At 39.2% G+C, this 19,886-nt stretch overlaps 1 protein-coding gene across 1 annotated transcript in view; it reads right to left on the bottom strand.

Annotated features, from left to right (window-relative positions):
- Window positions 1-19,886, bottom strand: part of DLGAP2 (DLG associated protein 2) — a 362,668-nt gene that overhangs the window by 87,703 nt on the left and 255,079 nt on the right. The window contains exon 3 of the mRNA XM_054383858.1: window positions 10,960-11,025. The gene's annotated coding sequence lies outside the window, so the exon portion shown is untranslated. The remainder of the gene's footprint in view (window positions 1-10,959; window positions 11,026-19,886) is intronic.

Below are 19,886 nucleotides of genomic sequence, written 5' to 3'. Positions count from 1 at the left end.
AATCACTCCAAAAATATAAAAGTAATTAAGGATGTTAATGTCTAGTCCTTTAAAGAAAGTGCCACTATCAGAATCAAAGAACTGAAGGGAGACAGAAGAACAAATAATCCAAAGCAGACAGAGGAATAGAAAATAAAAAAAAGAAAAAAAAAAGCAATAGCAAAAAAAAGTCAGTTTTCCCAGGTTTCATCATAGCAAAGTGGAATCTCTGCAGTGACTTCAGTGGATAGTCTGGTAATACATAAAGACTGTTGAGTGGACCTAGATCAAGACACAAGCTGTTAAGTCAGACAGAATCCAGTAATTCCAAAACCCTGAAAATCCCTTAAAGGTCTTTTCAGAGACTACTTTACAGATATAAGTCAACCTTTGACCTTGATAAATGGAAGGATTTCTGCATTCCTTCCTATTTCAACTCTTTCTCTGCTATGCCATGACCTTTCTTGTTTTTTTTCTCCCTAATTCTCTTCTGGAGAAAAGAGTTGCTCTCTTATTCTAAGCAGATGTTAACTGGCCTTTCTTCAGGGAATGCTCACAATTTTTAAAGCATTCAAGCATCTTCCTCGTGCCAACCAGTATCAAGAGAAGAAAGAGAAGTTCAAGGACCAAGAATGTTGTTTGAAATAATGAATTACAATTAGTATAAATATTCTAGGACGATAGGACTAAAAAACATCTGAACAATATAAAATAATGGTTGTGCATCTCTAGAGTTCCTGGAACGCTGCTCTTTGATGAAGAGAATCAATGTCAAAATATTGGAAACCTTTCTGACAGTCAAAAGAAATGCACTTCTCCATAAATCTGATGTGTGTTACATATTGAAAGCAAGCTTTCAGAGCATAATAATAATTTCCTGGAACTGCTAAGTGATGCCTGATTTTTGTTTTAGTTAGTTAGTTAGTTACTTATTGCAAAGTACCTCTTTTTGTCTCTCGAGAACTTAAATTGCTTTAGCCTTCTAAGTCCCTTGGTAAACTGCTTACCCATCTGAAACTTTTATGCCATTTTCATTGGAGAACACACAGTTGCTTGCATAGTGCAGTCAGTAAAATGCATTGCAGGAAAAAAGATATCTAATCTAGCTTTCAAAAGGATGGTAAAGAAAATCAGACCACTGCATTGTGCTGTTTCACTTAGTTCAACTTAGAGCTGCAATGCATTATAAAAAACTATAATCAAACCAATAAGAACATCAAATAGTGTAAACCCAGGTATGTTAATCAAATAAGTAGTTATTAGGAATTAAGATTTACTAAATAAATGTTGTAGCTGGAGATTTGTCTGGTCAAGGACTGCAATAAGCAGCACTAGATGAGCATTGTTTTGTCATTGTCCTGGTTTTGCTGGGACAGAATACCAGACCAGCAATGAGCTGCAGGCCTTTAGCATTTCTGAGTCAGCCAGGACAGCTGACCCGAGCTGGCTCACAGGAGTATCCTAGACTATTAAACATCATGCTCAGTATAGAGGGCAAGGAGCTTCAGCTCCTACTCCTCTTCCCACTCCCAAGGATTGCCTTTTCCACTTATTGTGACCATCATACTTTCCCCAGGCTAAGTATAACTTTGTGTAATTTATATTGACATTGCTATTAGTTTTGCTGTTTCATTAAATCCATTTTAATTTCAACCTGTAGCTCTTCTCTCCTTTTCCCAATTCTCTGCTGGGGAGGGATCATCAAGTTGTACAGCAACTGCCTAAGCTTAGCCCTGGATATGGGATAAATGTAGGCAGTTATCATGTTGTTACAGTGGTTTTCTCTGTTTGATTCTAGCCTTGAAAATGAATTATTTCCAGGGATTCAGAAGAGTGACTAACCTGAAAGAAAGAAATTCTGGAAATTACTTAAGCTGTTGTTCCAGTCTCATGAGATTTCCAACCTATTTATGTAGCACAACATCTTGTATACAATTTACATAAAATTGCAAAATTTGGGTCTCTACCTGACTGTAACCTCCAGCTTTAGAAGATAGCTTGTGTTTTCTAATCCACTGAGTTGATGCATTTGCTCTGCCTGCAGTACGTTCACCTCTCTGTGAATTCCCTCAGGCTGCTTACTTGAAATAGTGAACTTTGAGGGGTAGCATCCCCTACAAAATAAATACTATCCTTCTCCATGGAATCCTGCAACAAGGTATTTTATGCACCCAGTCTCCCTGTACAGTCAAAGGAGGGAAGTAGGTAGTTCTGAGGATCTAAAGCCAAACACCAAAATGCCCAAGGCTGTCTAACACTAGCCATGGGCTGGACATGGATTCCTGTCTTGCTCTGACCCTTAAATCTGAAAATTAAACACCTTTCTGTTCAGGAGCAGTCCTTGTGGTAAGCACATAGGGCTTGTATGGCTGTGTTTATATCAGACTAAACAGAGCTAGAGGATCTGATCAGTTCATCCATACAGATAAATGTTACAGTTTTATACTGCTTTATATAGTTTTAAGCTGTTACAATTTTGTACTTTTTAAGTAGGACTCTTCTAACCAGTACATAGATAAGATTTCAAGAATCACATGGGCTAAAGATTGTTATAAATATGCTCTCCGGATGTAGTTTTATTTTGGAGTGTGAGAAATTGTCATGATTCATCTCAGCATGAAGAATATATCTAAAAACCATCAGATGAATACCACCCTTCGTGTACATCTCTGCTGACTATGGTGTGGTTGGCAAATTCTGATGCAGAAAACATCATAAACATATAACTTTACGTGATCGAAGGCACATTTATAATGCTAAAACATGGGAAATGATTTGACAGCCCAAGTTAATTCAGTGGAACCACATGGAAAATAACAATTGGGGGTAAGTCTGTTTTCTATAACTCCCACGTTAGATAAAAATGGACATGCAAATTCTGTTCCTAAAGCAGCATCAGTGACCAGATCACACTAAATCAGAGCAAAGTCAGAAATCCTTAAGAAAGAAGTAAGAAGCAAGTGGAGTTGCTGCCATTTATTCAATACAGTGATAATTTTGAGCATTGATGCAGGTGGAACAAATATTTGGCACACAATCACTGTTCAGCACAACTCTCTGACTTCAACTCCATCCATCTTTCAAATAGATTAGTAGACTGGAAATTTGGCACCCCAAGAGATTTATTTTCAAGATAAAGAAGCATGATCAGTGAAAAGAGTATGTAGTAAAAAGACTATGGAATAACTGTCAATGAGTGAAAATGGGATCTTTAAGGTGTTGGGGTGGGAGCTGGGGGTACTGAATTTCAGGGGATGCATAGTATTGGTATACTGGAAGAAAGAAAAGCACAGAAACCAGGGAAATCACCAGCAAAACATTTGGAGAGTATAAGATGACCTAGTATTGATCGATGTATAGTACATAGACCGTCACAGTGCTTTTCAAGTTTGTAGTACATTGCCACCATTCACCTTTTCAACAGTGCTGTGACAGAAGTAAGTCCACAAAATGATTTACGACTAACATTTTTTCACAGAATCTGTATGATCAGTGAAGCTTGGGGGGGAGGAAGTATCAGGATTAGATTGACTTTATAACTAACATAAGCTTTATCTGGAGAAACACAGATTCACTATGCGAATATCATTGAACAGTTGGTCTTAATGCTTCCAAATACAGACCAGAAGAAGTAGCCCAACACCATGAAACTCCTTTTGTTCTTTACTGTGCCTGGCTTTATGGACTTATTTTCCTAAAGGAGAAAATTTTGCTGCTTGCAATTACTTGGTCAAATACAGGAAACAGTTTCCCTTGCTGTTGTCAAAACTGAAACAATTTCCTCAGCAATTAAAGAAAACCAATGAAATTGGATAGTTCAGCTCATGCACAGGAATTTACACACCTCTGTGGAAGTCAAAAAGAAGTCATTGTCACATTGATGGCAATGACAAATCTCCTGTTAAATTCAGTGGAGTTGGGACTAGTCCTAAACATTTGCTGAGAAAAGTCCTTGGTCAGTTTGCCTGTGAACACTGGCATCACTTGAGGAGAACCACCTCTAATCAAGGCTATATTTTACAGAAAGCAGAATTAATGCTGGACTGGTTTTGGAAGCCTGGAAGCATCCCCCAGTCAGGACAGTGATGGCATGGAAAGGTGAAACCAATGTTGCAGAAAGAGTGTCATAGATAGCACAGGGGCCAGGATTATAATTCCCAAAGATCCAAACCACTTGGACCAACTGAATGGAACTTCAGATCTTCAAGGTTTTGTTCCTAACAAGAAATACTTACCATTGTTGTTTAAATGAAAATCAAACAACAGAAATAATGCTGATATTTATGAAATGTCTCCTTGAATTAATTTGGTTTGGCTTAGTGCTTCTGGAATTCCTCAGAATTTGTCCTTTATGATAATATTTCACAGAGGAAGTTAACCATCCTGAGTAATATTGAGGAACAGCAAGGACTAATGTTTCTGTATCTAAGCAAAAAATATTTATCATACATTTCTTCCCAACTGCCTTTTATGATTTCATTAAAACATGGCTGTATTTTAAAAATTCTGCTTATTTTATAGAGTGCTTTTCTGGGAAAGCAATAATCTAAGCAGTAATTCTCAAAAGCATTGATTATTGCCATGGAACATACAACTGTTCAATTTAAAATACCTTTGTATTTCAAAATCCCATTTACTTTAAAAAAAAAAAACCAAAACCACTCAGGCCAGTTTTAAATTGTCACAACTGAAGCCAATGGTTTGATGTTTTTGTTTTCTTCAGCATCAGTTCTTTTGATTCCCTGAAAATTTCAGAGTTTCTATCTTGGTCTGACCCCAAACAATTATTTCTTTTACTTTTTGGAGTTTAGCATTATCTGCTCAGCTGTACACCCTTGGTGCTGCCTCTTGCTGTTTTGTCATTGTATTGTGAACTTTTCTGCTCAGCTCAACCCACTGAAATATGTAGGAAGTCCTGGTTTTCCTATGGGGTGCAGAAAAAAGCATCGGCCTGGTGACAAGTTGCCTTTAAAACTTGTTGCCATGGCAACAGGCAGAAAAATCTCTGTCTTTCCATAACCTTCAGACTGGGAATTTTTCAAATCAGGGTGCTGTCTCTCTTCTGCATGACCGATCTCTGTTTTAGGTTGGTGAGAAATATTGAATTTATTAACTGTCTTTTCCCACAACTGTCGGCATCCAGATTTCTCCATGTGGCAGTGAAGGGTCAAAGTGTGAACCCTGCTCCTGAGATGAGGAGGTAGTGTAAGTACCGACAACTGTGGCAAGTTTGAGACTAGGCATCTTAATACGCTGATGTTTGATTATTAAGATAAATGACTTGCTAAAAAGATAGAAAAAAACCCCAAGTGGAATTGCAGAAGAAACTCACAATGAAAGGTGACAACTGAAATCACCAGTGAAAGCCTCTGTGGGGCCAGCACTGTGAGAGACAGCTGTAGTCATTCTGAAACTACCCTCATCGTCCTGGTTGTGCAATACATTGTCCTGCCTTTGACAGAGCCTAAGCAGCATATAATGAACACAGAGGTAGAGCACGGTAATTTAACTTTTTTTCTGGGGAAATGGAGAGCACATCATTTAAGCTGCCCATCATGGGAATACATTTAAAAGGCTGCAAATTTTATCCTTTTGAAAGGAGACAATACAGTGAAGACACTCAGTGAAGAAGACAGGCATGGCAGAACAGTCCTGTGAGTCAGTCTCATCTCCATTGCAGCCATTATACCCCCTATGGGAATGTAAATATTGCAGCTCAGCTATGCAGCCAGACGTTACAGGGATATGAGGGAGAGAAAGATGTCCCTCCCATGCTAACATTCCACATCCCATGTAAGAAACTTAACTCAAGCTGTTTCATCCTCTCTCTTTCTCTCTTTTCCTTGGGGAGGTCTTTCATTCATTCCCTTGCAGACACCGGAATCAATAGCCTGGATGTGGTCTAACAATAGCAGAAAACATCCCAGCTTGAAAAAAACCCCTTATTTCTTCTGCAATTGAACTCAGGAACCTCCTTGGCTGGACACCCCTGTGAGAATGCACAAATCATTTAGAAAAAAATATTTGCTTCTTGGTAAAGTAATGAATGCATAAACTCCTTTGTATTCTGTAGCAGAAATGGATGAATAATTCATAACAAATAACCTATTTGATTAATCTTGCAGCCTTACAAATATCTTCCACTGTTTGTGAAGTGACCTTGGGCCTAATGGGATTTTTGTAAAGTTATCTGATGTTATGAGGTATTTAATTTTAAGAAATAGCTTCTGGTCTACAAATTGTTAGTAAGCATTTGTTGCCAACAGCCTATAATTAAAATGCAGGGTAGTTAGCATGTTTTGATATGATACTCAGGACAGAAGATGTGATTTTGTTCTATGACTGAAAGCAATTCACAGAATAAGCACTCAAGCATACCTAAAAGGAATTTAAAGTTCAGCATTTACTTTCTGAAAAACATTCCTCATTATTTCATTGACATTTTCTGTGTTCTTGATCATTACATCAGTAAACCTTTACACTACAGTTTGCGGGCACAGGAAAAGGAAGGATTTGAAGTAGAATTATTTAGAGGTATGATGGAATAAGAAAAAAAAAAGGTTGTCTTGTAAGTTTAAAGACTTCTGTATCTTCCTACCAAACCACCTCTCTACAGATTGTTATTATATGGAAGAAAGATAGTCCTGTGGTTAGAGAACTAGCTTGGAAATCTGCAGTCAGAATTTCCCATCTAGCCATGAATTTTTGGTATGATTGAGGATAAGGCCATGGAGATGGATGACAGTGGCCACTGAGAGGTGGCCTCACTGGGTTAGTTAAACGTTGCGGATATCTCAGTTCCCCATACTGTAAGAATTTGCTGGCTATGCACCATCACTGTGTGGGCAAGCCTTGTGTCCCACCATCTCCAGTCAAAGTCTGCAGCTGTATAATCATCCATGGATGCTCGGGGGGAAGGTAGACCAAGGCATGGATCTGGCACAGAAGATAGCCAAATGCCCACTGCCAAACTCTTTCAGTCCTTGGGAACATTTCCTGTCACGCCTGTTATGTGAAGCTAAAACCCAGGAAAAGTGGAAAGTGTTCAGACACAGACTACACTGAGGAAGGCTAGGTAATTAAGTAGGAAGACAGACAGACTGGAAAGTCAGGCCTTTTCTTTTTCTTTTTTCCTTCCCAGAACATCCCTTCTTCCTTTCAACACATAAGGTCATAAAGGCATGATCATGCAGTCAACAGTGATTGAATAACCATGAGTTGCTGTCTGACAGTTGAACTGTAACAATTAATCAAAAGCATGACTGTATCAAATGTGAAATAAAAATACATTTTCCTAATCTTCCCTTAAACTCTCTTATAGTTTACTTTTCAACTGGAGCAGGTTAAGAGCATTATTAGTAACTGCAACCTGTTTTATAGGTTTTAACCTTTTTTTAAACACCACTCAATAGCCTTTCCTGAAGAGAAAGCAGTAATTTAATCAAACAAAAAGCCTTGAGTGTGAGTTCTCTTTCTTCGTTTCACATTAGAAGCTGCCAAGTATTAAACCTGTGTAAAATATGTGTATAAAAAAAGAGTTTAAATATTTTTTTAATAATCTATTTTCCCCTCTTTGTGTCTGTACTGCCTATTAAAACATCTATTCATAGAGAAGTTCATCCCATCTACTCTGTTCACATATTTCATTTACTATTTGAATGTCATTTAAAAATGAGACATTTTCTCTATGTTTAAGATTGCATTGTTTGGTTTTGTCGCTTTACCCTATACATGCCTGAAGTCAATAAGACTGTGAGAGTTTTCCAGTTTGCGCAGGAAAGAGTATTTTCACAAAATGTTTATTTTATAATACATTACCATTGTTCAGATTTTGTAAGCACCAGGCAGAAGAAAGCTTGGAATTGGAAGAACTCCCTTTTTCAGGAGACCTTGAGTGAGCTGTTGAGATCACTTATGGCAGACCTCTTGCTCCTACCACTATCCCCTGCTACCTTTATTGGGGTGCTTATTTAAGACATTCCTAGTAAAACCAGAAATTACTGGTGTGAATGAGAATCTTGGAACCATGACAACACTTACCATCCTGAACTCTTAACAAATAAATGATAACAAAAAAGCTATGAAATATTGTTCTTGAGAAAAGACTATGAAAGCTTGGGTAAGCTTTTTTTTTGAAGGAATCCATTGCATTTTTGTCTAACTAATGAGGTTTCATAGAATCAATAATGTAAAAGAATTGAGATCAGTCCTATCCCTTGATGCCTTTTCCCAATTAAGGCAGTGGATCATTGTACTAATATTATTTAGTGACTATTCAGCATTTTGACTCTGGTGAGATACTGTGCAAACATTAATTAATCCCCACCAAAGACCTGAAACCTCACTAGGAAATATTAAACTTGTTTTACAAATAAGGGCCTGGAGACAGAGACTTTTCAGTACCAGAGAGATCACAACTTGAAGCTCCTTGAGGTAGTGAGAGTCTAGAATAACAAATGGCACTGCAGTTAGAGCTACATTAAAGAACATCATCTCTTCTCTGCCTTGACTTGGGGCAATTATTTTACTTCTCAAGGAATGAGGTGGGGGGAGGGGAAGGGCAAGGAGAGAGACAGAGAGCACAGTTCTATAGCCCAGTCATTAGAGTATCCATTTAGATTCAGATTTCTCTTCAACGAGTATTTATACAAGTGTGGCAGCAAAAGCAAAGACTGAAAAAGAGCTAGTAGTTTCTAGCTTTTTCACTAATGTTATGTTCAGTTCGTGGATTTGAACTCATAATCTTCAAGTGGTGGAACACCTCATCAGGAGACAGACAGAAAGATATGTCCCAGCTCTCCATAGAAGGGTCAGTCACTAGCACAGTTCTAAGTGCAGAGCTTGTCTGCACTGAACCTAACTGCTCATCCCAAAATGTTTTAAAATGTCTTCCCAAATTCTGTCTTCCACAGTATGCCCCTTCTTGCTTTACAGTGATTCTTTCTAAGGGAGAATGGGACATCTTATATTTTGACACTGCTGATGGTATCCAGTTCAGTCGTTTTGGCCATCATCCGTTTGGCAGCTAAGTAGGGAGGACAGGATTTCCTTCTGAAATTACTAAACGCTTCTACTTCTTTCATTACCAGCTGTCAACCAGCACCCCCAGGTCTGGGGCAACTTTTGTTTTTCAATTTTTTTTTTCAGTGTTCTGTCCAAAAATAGCTGACATTTTTGAAAGTAGCTTAGTTTCTTAGCAGTCTGGTTGCAATTTTATTGTTGTTTTTCACTTTCCTGTTCCTCATTTCTGTTGATTAATCCATCATCATCTTCCTAATCAGGGTGCTGGATGATTGATCAGTTTAGCAGATATCTTTGTGCTAACCTTTGATTATCTATTTCTACTTCTCCTGTAGTTACCTGACATTTAATTCTATCGACTTATACATCATTTACTCTGGCTTCAGATGTCCTGCAGTTCTTTCTCAACCAAATGGGAAGGAGAATATTTTTTACATACTTCTAGTGCATGATTCATCTTACTCTATGTTAAGCTTCTAAAGCAGGTCATATTTGTTATGGCCTAGAAAAGCCTATCACTCTTCATTGACTCTAAAGGAAGTCAAGATACCTGCAGTTTAGATATCTACATCTGAATTACTTTCCAGCTGTTGGATGAGATGAATTCTACTCTAGAGCATTCCTTCCTATGTGCTGTGAAATGGGGCAGCAGGGTGAAAAAGTACCCCAAATGTCCAAGACGACTGGGAGATATTCTCATTCCATGGCTCCTCCACAGGATTCATATGTGAGATTCCTAAGGAGATTCATGTTTAATATCTTTTCTCTTACACTATTTTAATTAAGGCAGAAACTACCTGGAGGTTATGTCTCTTCCTTAATACTTCCTTCTGTACAGCCTTTGGAACTTATCCCATAGATTTCTTTTTTTTTTTTTTTTTTATGTAATACTAAGCAGACAAACAAGTTCAGTACAGGTATTTTCACATTAACATTTATGGAACTCCCTGACTTGAGTGTAACTGAGTGGCAACACTACTTGTTTTAGAAAGCCCTGTTTATTATTTAAACATAATGACAACCCATGCCTGAATTCATTCTTGTTCCAGCTATTTTTTTCCCCCTTAATATAGCAACTATTATTTATCTTCCTATCAATGTGCAACAATGTCATCAGGATGAAGTTTATAATATTCTTGTCAAATACAAAAATATCCTAATAACACAAAATAAACTACTTCAATGTATTAACATGAGCACATGCATAAAATGAAAAAAATATTGTTACACTAACTTCTGAAATGTGAATATGCTCACTTTGAATAAAAGGAACTTTAACTAGCAAACACATAGAAACTACTTTCTGTATTTCCCTTCCAAAAATAGCCACATAAAGTAATTGCATATAAATCAAAATTTTGATGGATTTCACATAAAACAGTGACAATCTGAATATGAAATTCCAGGAATAGAAACTCAATTTTGCACGGTCTGAAAGTACCACAGTGTAGCCCGTTTGCAACGCTGAAGCTAATGGGATATTTTACTACTAGGTTTGTGAGACACGTGTCAAAATTTTACTCATGGGCTCTATAGCTTCTAATTTCTTCTTGCTTCCATTTTTTGGTGTGTTTTTTTTTTTTTTTTAACTTAAAAGGTAACACCAGATTTCTGCCATTATGTTCTCTAAGAGCTAAGGCCAAAAGAAAAAGACAAAAAAAGGAAAGTTGATAATTTCCTTGAACATCTTTTGAATTCTGCATTGCTTGGCTGTTACCCAAATCTTTTCTGCTTTCAGTTCTCTAACCTTATAGAGCAGGCAAGAAATTCCCAGAAGGAATGGGCTGAAAGATTTTTGGCCACTGTCACTAACACAGCCTGGTGCCATGCCTGCTGTGGGCTCTTTTGGCTGGAGAAAAGCTGTACCACAGAGCAGCCTCCTGCCTCCTCAGCCTGATGGCTGCACCCAGCCTCTGGATGTACAAGCAGTACAAGTTATCTGAGAGATGGTATCTGTACCTAGCTCTTCCTCTGGCGTCCCTGGAAAACTGAAGCCCGACTTGAGCAGATCGCCACCCTCTTCTTCTGAAAAGACAGAAACAAAGTAGCTATTTAATAACTCTGATGTATTTGTATACCCAGTCATAAACTCTCCACTAGTTTTTAAATCCACTTAGTGATTACCATTTAGTATCTCTGACACCATGAAGCTGTTGAGGGGCAGTATCTATTCCTCTTTGCCAGTCATTCTAGTCTTCCTGTATTATTATTTTTTTAAAATTTTCCAGACATTTTAACATCAGTGGTGTCATAATATTCATAAATAGCTTTTGATTGTTTGTTTGTTTAAACATCTTTTACACTGTTCTTCCTGTCTTTGCTTAATCACATTGAACTCTACTCTCTTTTACCCTTCATCCATTTATTCCAGGAAGAATCATTATTGTCTGTCCTTGAGTTGTACTTTTAGCACTTTCCACCTGTGATGATAATAATGCCTCTCAAGAGCCTTGGGCTACTTTCTTTACCTTTTATTCACAGCCATTTCACTTATGCAATTCTCCACTGATAATGCTGTGAATGTGACTTTCTCCTATCAATAACATTTACTTTTGTGCCAGAGTTAACTTCTGTAATTCTGGAAGAGTGAGCTCAAATGGTATGTCCATGCTGATTGAATGCATTGAGGTAGGCAGAAACCTGCTGAATAGCCCAAATGCAGTCCTCACCTACCCTGCCTGTATTGCTGTTAGACTTACAGCTTGGTGTTTCTGCATTGCACTCCTGTATTCTGGCATGCTAATTAATTTGGACCTGGCACCTAGCTCAGATATTTGTAACATGGAGCTGCATATGGAACACTAGGTCAGTAAGATACAGGGCTGGCTCAAGAATATCACAAAATATCACAGTAATGTGATTCATGTAAGTACACAATGCTATATTTTCAACTTTTCTTTTTTCCCCTGTTGCCAGCATTTGCTGGTATCTCAGCTGAGTGGAAGTTGCTTGTACATACAGCCTTCCACTGTACTTCTTACCTTCTGTGTGTGTTACAAGTACAGACACCGCAAAAGAACAGTGATAGCATGGAGTACTCCAGAGCCTCTCACTGTAAGTTCAACCAGCAATTCTTCAGAAAAAGACAAAATCAGGCACTGCAGACCATGTTTCTGCAGTACAGTACTGAGGACTGATGACTTCCAAATAATTCTCATCAGTTCATGTTCCTCAGTTCCTCAGGCAGACATTCCGGTAAGTTTGAACCAGCTCAGAATTTTCCCAAGAGCATCTCAATCCCTGTAGCAGACAAGCTGTTTTTTTTTGTGGTTCAGCATACAATAGGCACACTGTTTTGCATGTTTCAATGCTCCACTTAACAAATACATGCATTGTGTGTATTTCCACGTTGCAGTCTATATGTGTATTATGATTTTTCCCAATTATCTCACAGCAAGCCAAATGAGCGAATATGCTCATGTGGATACTTTCAAAGACGTGTTCCAGGTTTTGACAACTTGTGAGGTTAGTAATATAGGATTGATAACAATGGGTAGTATAGCACACATACTGCACAGAAAATAAGGCCTGAGGATGCTAAGAACATAGAATAAGATGAGCTGTCAAATACACATCTTGTTTATAAATTCAATTGATAAATAAACTCACTCTTCTAAAATGCAACCTACTAGAAATCTCATTAAGCAACGGATAAAAAGTCATACACAATTTTAAAAATGACTGGCATATGAATTTAAATTAAATTTCATTTGGAGAGGTAATGGACAACTCTAATTAAATAAAAGCACAAATTAGGCAGTTTCCATGGAGACTCTGCTCACATGATCTGCCTATATTGTATAACTCGCATGCCTGTCGCCTAGTTTGCTGCACAGGAGTAACAAATCAAATGGAAGTTATAAAAAAACATTCTGAAGGATCTTTTACATTCATGTAATTAACAAGAGGGTGTTACTGTTAACTCCATAATAAAGTTTTACATTGAAGTAGTAGATTTTATATTTCTGAAAAATTATGAATTCATTCCAAAGTTACATCTTGCACTTATTTTCAGAAACAGTTATAGGTTGATCCAAAGGAAATAAAATGCATAACATTATTTCTGCCTTGCAAGAAAGCAGCATTATTCTACAAGCTCTGCCCCAAACTAGACTAAAATTTTAAGGGTAGGCTAAACTAGACTAAATACTTATGGATTTGGTGCTTTCAGGGGAAAAAATAATTCCTTTTCAAAAATGAAAGGGAAACTTCAGATTAGGGGATCCATAAGTCAGATTCTGACTTTGGCATATGGATGCCTGTGCAAATTTAGACAATTCGGTTAACCTCTCTCTCTCTCTCTCAATTATCCAGTAGACTTAGGATTAGAATTAATTTCTCTGTTGTAGCTATTCTATACGAATATATGTGTTAGCCTTTTGTCTAGAAGTGCCTACAGAGAACACAAAACCCCCAGAATTTCCATCCATCCTGAAAAAAAGCTTTTTTTTCTGTTTTGAATAGGGTCAGTTGCAAATATTTCAAAGGAACTTAGAATTCCTTTGTGATTCCCTTAGGTTTATGAATCTGCAGGAGGAATATGAGTAGCTCCTAGTGATTAGTTTATTTCCTAAGCATGACAACTCCTTATTTCTTCACATTTTATGACTATATCTATTCACTAATTTATTGTTTAGACTGTCTTTTGAATAGGCTACTGGCAGGGCTTCATCCCTTGAAAATATTACATTTTTGTATTCTGCAGTTATGAAGCAGAAATTAATCTAAAGTCTCAGTGGCTCTTGCAGTATTACAAAGACCATCTTCGTATGAAGTTATACTGTACTTCAAAGTATTTCTTTAGCAACAGACATACACGGTCTTTGTTTATTCATTTTCCTCTTTTCCTAAAAATAACTGTTTATATTACTGACCACAGAAATTAAAAGAATACTCTTAATTGACAAGCACAGCAGCAACTGTCATATCTCTTGATAATGAAGGCAGGCAGATTATCACAGAGCTCTTCAGCATACTGAAATTCAAGTGTTGTAAAATGCATGCATTCGTTTTATGTCATTCACCTCCTCTATCTCATAGATTCATAGTAACTCAGCTTGCCTTCTGCCCAAGGTGGGCCTACTGAAGGAACAGCCTACACTAATGGGCATAGAGGGAAACAGTAGTAGTCTTAACATGGAATACTGAGATGGGCACTGAATTGCAAACACACATGAGTTTATGCAAATAGGATGATTTACAGTCTAGAGTTTTAAACAATGTATGGAACACACAGTCCTCAGATAAGGGACACAATCACTAGTTAAAATCCTTTCTCAGTACACAACTACCATATCAGAGTCTGGTCTAAATAGAAAGCAAAAACCTGCCTCTGAAACTGAAAAAAAAAAAAAAACATAAATGGGAGAACTCTTCACTTTCAGCAAGGCTCAAAATAGTGACAAAGAATAATAGGTTTTAAAAGGGCAGAGATGTCTGCGTCTGTGAAAGCTGAATGTATAGTAAAATGATGTTGTAATATGCATAAATAGGAGAGCACAAACTGTCATTTGCACCTAGTATCTCATTTTCTTTACTAAAAATGTGATGGATGTGTCATGTATTCCAACGCAACACTGTGCAGATGACACTCAAGACTCTGATAGGAACCTTTCACAGCTAAAGTTCTCCAGATCTAAGCCTGGAAACATCAGGAGACTTTACTGAGCTGGAAACAGCTTGAGAGATCCAGACAGCTCATTCATCCCTGAGGCTACTACATGTAGCCACATATCCCCACTACACTGGGAAACTACACTGGTCAGTGCCTGAGACCAAGCTGTCACGGTACAGCTTTTGTCCTCAGAACAGGCTGGATGTCTGTCAAGAATGTACCCTGCCTTGTTCTGTTCCTTACCCTACTAAGGAAACACTACCTAGAGAAGCATTGGTTGGCATGGAACAAATCTAAGCAAGGGCACGGCCTGTTTTAGGGCTGTTTGCTGCCCCTCTGCAAGAGTGTGGTGTGCTCCTGATGAGTTGCAAGTACAGAAGGAGCCTTAGCTTCTACTACTGTTTTCCATGTCTAGAGAATAGGTAAAACCAAAACAAACCTGCCAAAGGCCACAGAATTACATCTGTGTAAAACTTGGGTAAAGGGCACACAATTGATCTCTGACAGGTCAATTTTAAATCATGTCTGAGCTGCACTTAGTACTGGATTGTAGGGCAGCAGGATATTACTTTGGGTTCTGGGTCAGAGAAGTGAAGTTTCTGTATGAGCTAATGGATGCATTCTGTTCCTGATTACTTGTTTGAACATTTTGACAGTCTAAGTGATCATTTTGACAGTCTAAGTGATCATTTTGACACTCACTGCACAGAAACCATCTGATATCACTGCTTTTCCTCAGTTCGATACTCATCTAAACTGTCCTTCAACTTCTATCACCTGAGTTTTAAGCTCTTGATTTACTATCTGAGCCTGACCCAGCAGTTTAATTCTCTCTTCATCTGTGAAGGTTTGCACCAAGGTATCATAGAGTGACAGAATGGTAGGGGTTGAAAGGGACCTCTGAAGATCATCTAGTCCAACACTAGAGCAGGATTACCAAGAGTAAATCACACAGGAAGACATCCAGGTGGATTTTGAATGCCTCCAGAGATGAAGACTCCTCTGTGTTTGCCTTCAAATATTTATGCATTCATTCTGCCCTTAATAACCACAGGAATGCTATTTCCATCTTGGAACTGTACTTCTCCCGTAACCTACCCATCCACAAAATAGGCCCCAGTCTCTGTGAACTTGTTGCTCACATACCTAAGAAGGCTCCCATCAGCAAGACTTAGAACCACTTAACTGACCTCTCCATCACAATACAAGAGTAAGACTGAATTGCAACTGATACTGAATTCAGCTCACTGGATTTTAATGTATTTGTTATTGGCATGCTCTTGACCTCCCACTAAACTTTTTTCTATGTGTGCTTTTCTTTCAGCCTGTAAGCTACCTGTGGTAGCTGTTGTTCTTTTAGTTCTGTCATAGAGAGTGCTTGACATATTAACTCTGACAATGGTGGAAGAAAACACAAGCTCTAAAATGTCTGGATTCAACAACATGTGCACCTTCATTTGACCACATAATTACAGAGCCTAAAACTCGTCCAGAATGTGAATACACATATCACTCCATGATCTGAGAAAACCAGATCACCTCTTCCAGGCTAGAGAAAACCAGATCACCTCTTCCTGCCCCTCAAAGTATAGTAGTTTGGTAACCACTTAAAGCATTTCTTGCAGGTGGCCTTTAACCTTAGCCAAAGACAACCCCAGTTTTCTACAGAGTAAGTATCACTCAGAAGTATCATTAGGCTGATCCTGACCAAATGCAGGTACACCTGGGTGCTGTTGTGACCCACTCTCCTCTCCTGGACATGGCTAATTGGCTTGGTTTGGACCTTCCCCAAGCAGCCAAATTCTATGATTCTATGAAAATCACATGTGGCAAACATATTCCTTTCTCTGCTCATCTCCAAGAGGTTGCATCCAATCAATATTACATTTATATAATAAATTAGGCCCATTCTCTTGCCATGACACCAACTGCTGAGGTCTAGCCATATCTTCAACAACAGCCTGGCTCCATCCAAACTGTTATTTTGAATCACAGAGAATCACAGAATATATAACTTTAGTCACAGAATATACCTAGTCCAACTTTTGACCCAGCGCTGAAGGGTCAACACTAAAGCATGTCCCTAAGTGCCAGGTCCACATGTTGCTTAAACACTTCCAGGGATGGTGACTCCACCACTGCCCTGGGCAGACACCATTCCAATGTTTGATCACCATTTCAATGAAGAAATATTTCCTAATATCCAGCCTAAACCTCCCCTGGTGCAGCTTGAAACCATTTCCTCTAGTCCTGTCACTTGTCATCAAGGAGAAGAAGCTGGCCCCCTCCTTGCTCCAAGCACCCTTCAGGTAGTTGTAGAGAGCAATGAGGTCTCCCCTCAGCCTCGTCTTCTCTAGACTGAACACCCCCAGCTCCCTCAGATGTTCCTCATAGCTGATGTGCTGCAGGCCCTTCATGAGCCTCATTGCCCTTCTCTGGACCTTCTCCAGCATCTCAGTGTCCTTCCTATAGTGAGGGTCCCAGAACCGAACACAATACTCGAGGTGTGGCCTCAGCAATCAGGGGGATGATCACATCTCTGTTCCTGCTGGCCACAGTGTTTCTAATACAAGCCAGGATGCCATTGGCTTTCTTGGCCACCAAGGCACACTGCTGACTCATATTCAGTTGACTATCAACTAATACACCCCCAGGTCCCTCTTGAAATTGCAGCTATCGAACCACACGTCCCCAAGTCCATAGCTTACCACAGGGTTATTGTGACCCAGGTGGAGGACCTGACACTTGGCCCATTGGTCTAACCTGTACAGATCCCCTTGAAAAGCTTCCCTGCTCTTTAGCAGGTTGACATAGTCATGCAGCTTGGTGACATCTTCAAACTTACTGAGGCTGCCCTCAATCCTCTCATCCAGATCATTGATAAAGATATTAAAGAGGACAGGCCCCAGTACTGAACCCTGGTGGACACCACTAGTGGCTGGGCACCAGCCAGATTTAGCTCCATATACTACCAGCCTTTGGGCCCAGCCATCCAGCCAGATTTTTATCCAATGCAGAGTGAACTTATCCAAACCTTGTGCCACGAGATTCTGAAGGAGAATGCTGTGGGAGACAGTGTCAAAGGCTTTACTGAAGTCCAGGAAGACAATATCCTGGGCACTTCCCTCATTCACTAGGCAGGTCACTTTATTGTAGAAGATCAGTCGGGCAGGACTTGCCTTTCATAAACCCATGCTGACTGGGCCTGATCACCTGGTTGTATGTGCCATGTGACGGCACTCAGAAGGACCTGTTCCATAACCTTCCCTGGCACCGAGGTCAGACTGGCAGGCCTGTAGTTCCCTGGATCATCCTTTTGGCTCTTCTGGTAGATGGGTGTCACATTTGCCAGTCTCCAGTCAACTGTGACCTCCCCAGTCAGCCAGGACTGTTGATAAATAATGGTGAGCAGCTTGGTGAGCACATCTGCCAGCTCCTGCCTGCGTGGATCCCATCTGGTCTCATACACTTGTGCACATCTAAGCAGCACAACAGACCATTGGTCGTTTCCTCCTGGATTGTGGGGGCTGCTTTCTGCACCCCATCTCTGTCTTCCAGTTCCAGGACCTGAACCCTCATGGAGCAACTGGTATCGCTGAGAAATACTGAGGAAAAGTAGCCATTTAGCAGCTCAACTTTTTCCTTGTCTTTGGTCACCAAGTTCCCTCCTTCAATCCAGCAGTGGGTGGACGTTCTCTCTAGCTCTTCTTTTATTGTTAAGATATTTATAAAAGCACTTTTTATTATCTTTAATAACACTGACCAGATTGAGTTCTAGTTGAACTTTAGGCTTTCTAATTTTCTCCCTACATATCCCTGTAAGAGCCTTGTACTCTTCCTGAATTGCCTGTCCCTTCTTCCATAGCCAGCAGACTTTCCTTTTCTTCCCAAGTTCTACCCAAAGCTCTTTACTTAGCCAGGCCGGTCTTCTGCTCCACCAGCTTGTTTTCCAATGCATGGGGATAGCTTGTTCCTGTGCCTTGAAATTTTCCCTCTTGGGGAATGTCCATCCTTCCTGGACTCCTTTGTTTTTCAGGACTACCTCCCGGGGGATGCCATCAACTAAATTCCTAAACAAGTCAAAATGGTTCCTTGCCTGTGTTAACTCCCTAGTCAAGTCTGGAAATTATCTGGGAATCTGAAAATTAGTGGGCCAAGCTTAAAACTAGGATCTCTCTAACCAGTATTATATATACATAATCAAATCCCTGTTGTTGGGCCTTTGTCCTGGCACTGTTTCATTTCCTGCTGCAGATGTAGCCCAGGTGGCAGCATTGACGAACACAATATTCTTGTGCAGTGTTTTTGTGGCATGCTGGTAAACAACAAGCACAGAGACTCACAGCAGGGCTGAGAAAAATCTGATTCTATTAAAAAGTAAGGTTAATAGTAGGAGATTGAAGGTTAGTGAGGTTTCCATTGCAACAGTAAGCAGAAGTCATTGTTCAGTTAAGTTGCTTTTGTTTTTCTCATCACGATCTCTCTTTTGGGTGTGCGTGTTCTTATTTTTGATGTTTTTTCTTGTTCTTATTTTTCCTCTCACACACACATAAAAGTGTTCCTAATGTATCTGGTTCATCCCAGTACACTGGCTTCAGCACTGGCCCAAAGGGGACACACAGTGGATAGAAAGACTGCCTAGAATACCTTTCCAAATTCCCACAATCAGCACTTTAGTGACTTCCTGAGATGGAATTTTAATCTAGACTATAATTTTTAGTAGCTACCAATGGATCTAGCCTCTATGGATTCATCTAATCTTCTCTGAACCCATCTATACTGATAGGCTCTACTGGATCCTGTGCCAAAGCACCTCAAAATTTAATTAAGCTTTATTTGAAAGAGAATTTCCTTTTTGTTTATCAGGATGCCTGAAAATTTAATTAGGTGCCCCTAGTTCTTGGGTTGTGAAAAATAATGGATCATCGATTCCTATTCGCTGTATCATTTATAATTGTACAGACAACTACCATACCCTTGCCTCAGTCCTCCCTTTTCCAAACCAATCTATTACTTTACTATAAGCAAAGCCATCCTTCTTACCATCATTTTCAGTCTTTGTATATTTTTCTTACTCTGCTATGCTGTTTTCAGACTCAGCAACCAAAAATTCAGCTTCACCTTATGAGTTTTTCCAGTGGTATGAAGTGGTTCTCTGCTTTTAAAAAAAATGTATTTAATAATTTCATCTGTCCTTTTCATAAGTCAGAGAACTCATTATTCATATTCAGTTGTATCCAAGAGAGACGATTTATTTGGCTTTCCAAACACA

This window comes from Indicator indicator, chromosome 9, assembly GCF_027791375.1.
Source record: "Indicator indicator isolate 239-I01 chromosome 9, UM_Iind_1.1, whole genome shotgun sequence".
Lineage (NCBI taxonomy): Eukaryota > Metazoa > Chordata > Aves > Piciformes > Indicatoridae > Indicator > Indicator indicator.
Note: the sequence above shows the minus strand (reverse complement) of the source record. Positions and strands in the feature narration are given on the sequence as shown.